The sequence below is a fragment of the Hipposideros armiger genome, unplaced genomic scaffold (assembly GCF_001890085.2).
Source record: "Hipposideros armiger isolate ML-2016 unplaced genomic scaffold, ASM189008v1 scaffold_727, whole genome shotgun sequence".
In the NCBI taxonomy this organism is placed as follows: domain Eukaryota; kingdom Metazoa; phylum Chordata; class Mammalia; order Chiroptera; family Hipposideridae; genus Hipposideros; species Hipposideros armiger.
In genome coordinates, this window is record NW_017732077.1 from 580,381 (window position 1) to 583,328 (window position 2,948).

The following is a 2,948-nucleotide window of genomic DNA, read 5'->3' on the forward strand; positions in this document are numbered from 1 at the left end:
AGCTATCCACTTTAGGGCAGTGCATTCTTATTATACAGACCCATCTGTAAATCAGTGCCATTGATTTGTTAATTGATCATAGAGAACTCCCCATAAAATCATAGGTATAGACTAGGAGAGAGAATATATATGCCACTTCCATTGATGATGGAGTGCTGCGGTGCACACCTAACTTTATCAGTTCAGATAACATGGTAACTTGGTGGCCCATGGTTAAGTGCTTAGTCTCTACTAAGACCCAGTAGCAAGCAAAGAGCTGCTTCTCAAAAGGAGAGTAATTGTTTGAGAGGCTGGCAAGGCTTTGCTCTAAGATCTTAAGGTTGCCTGCATAGCAATTCACCTATAAGAACCCTCTCAAGGACCCCAAATATCCTTATTGACCACTGACACTTCAAATCCCATTGGACCTGCTAGATCCTGTGGACCAGGTGGCAGAACAGCTTGCACAGCAACCTAGACCTGTGGCAGAGCCTTCTCTTGTTCTGGGCCTACTCAAAACTATCAGCTTTTGTGGTTTACTCAGTAAATGGGCTGGTGTAGCACACCCAAATGAGGATGTTGTTTTCCCCAAAATCCAGAGGCCCACTAGGAATTGTGTCTCTTTTTTGGTTGTGGGGGGGGGCTGGATGCAACAAATTACCATTCACTTTAGATGGGATATCTTTACATGCCCTGCACCAGTCGACCCTTAGAAATTTCACAGAGGAAGAAGGCCCCTGAATTTTAGTTGGATTTATTTTCCAAATTCTGAGATGCAAATGTTGTACCAATAAGTTCAGAAAATGCTACTTCTTGCTCAATAGGTCCAATCAACATAATATCACCAATGTGGAGATTGCAACTGAGTGAGACTGAGGGAGGCTGGAGTCCCAAGTGTTTATCTTAAAGGGCCCACACACTGACTTACTCACTGACTCACTCTCTCTGGCCTCCAGTTCTGGGGCAGTGGCTTGAAGGGCACCAGGAACATGAGGCAAGGAAGTGAGTAGTCTGGCTTCAGGGCAAGAGCTGGAGGGGCAGCTTTCTCCTAGACAGAAGTACTGGCAGAAACCACTGTTTTTTTGTTGTGCCTCATCCCTCCCAGGAAGCAGATGTGGGCAGCAGCCATATCAGAGTCTCCATCAACCTGGCTAGCACCATTCACCCAGCCCTGGTGATTCCCTGAAACCATGCCTCACCCAACTTGTGGGCCCACCCAGAGCACTTCCAGTAGCTGTTCCATACAAATGGCATATCTTAGTTCATGTGGCAAGCTTTTCCAACATGTCTGAAAGATTCACAAACCCCAAACCAGCAGCATTTGGCTTCATAACATCCTGTACCACTTGCTAAGCAGCCCCAAGCCAGGCACTAGTGGTAGCCAGCCTTGGCCTGCAGCTTATCCTCCCCTGGGCACCTCCAAACACAGTGCAGGTGGAAGTCATCTGCAGATCACTTTGTAGCTCATGCCAGGTGGCCCTGGGCAAAGAGGAAGCTGAGCTTGGCTTGTGGTAGGGCCCATCCCAGGAGAGCCCAGAGCCAGCATGCTCAAAGCATGGTGGCCAGCTTTGGCCCAGGGGCTGGCTTTGGATCTCTATGGAGCACCATCCAGCTGCCTCTGCAGATAACACACCCAAAGGGCAGACTGGACAGGCACCAGAGCCCTTTTAAAGCAAATTCTGCTCCATAGTATCAGCCCCTGAACAACAGCTCCTCCACTGTAGTCACAACCAGTCCTCACAACTAATCTTACTAAAGGCTAACCCTTCCCATGACTTGCATACAGCCACCAAGGCTCAACTACAACAGGAGAACACACACAACGCACAAAAGTTACACTCATCTCAGGTGGTCAGGGAGGCTGTGTCACTGGGCCCCACAGGACACCTACTGCATACAGCTACCCTGTCAAGACTGGGAGACATAGCAGCTCTACCTAAGACATAGAAACAAATACAGAGATGTAGCCAACATGAGGAGGCAAAGAAACATGTCCAAAATGAAACAACAGGAGAAATCTCCAGAAAAAGAACTAAAATAAATGGAGGCAAGCAATCTACCTGATGCAAAGTTAAAAAAAACTGGTTATAAGGGTGTAAAAATAATGTAGTGAGAACTTCAACAATGACATAGGAAACATAAAAATGGAGAAAGAAATCATAAAAAAACACAAAACTCCAGTCAGGATTGAAGAATACAATAACTAAAATGAAGCATACACTAGAAGAAAAAAAAACACATCATATTAGATGAAGCAGAAGATGGAATCAATGATTTTGAAGACAAGGTAGCAGAAAACACCTAAATAGAACAACAAAAAGGAAAAAAATAGAATCCAAAAAATGAGTATAGTTTAAGGGATCTCTGGAACAATATCAAGTGTTGTTACAACATTCGCAGAAGAAGAAGAGAGAGAGCAAGGAATTAAAAAACTATTTGAAGAAAGAATTATGGAAAACTTCCCTAACCTGGAGAAGGGAATAGACATACAGGTCAGAAAGCACAGAATCCCAAACAAGATGAATCAAAAGAGGCCCACACCAAGACATACCATAATTAAAATCCTGAAAGTTAAAGACAAAGTGTGAATCTTAAAAGCAGCAAGAGAAAGGCAGTTAGTTATTTACAAGGGAGCTCCCATATGGTTGTCAGCTGATTTCTCAACAGAAACTTTGCAGGCCAGAGAGATTGGCAGGAAATATTCAATGTGATGAAAAGTAAGGACCTACAACCAAGATTACTCTACCCAGCAAAGCTATCGTTTAGAATCAAAGGAAAGATAAAAGCTTCCCAGGCTAGAAAAAGCTTAAGGATTTAATCACCACCCAAACAGTATCATAGGAAATGTGAAGGGGACTTCTTGAGGAAGAAGAAAGAAGAAGAAGAAGAAGAAGAAGAAGAAGAAGAAGAAGAAGAAGAAGAAGAAGAAGAAGAAGAAGAAGAAGAAGAAGAAGAAGAAGAAGAAGGAG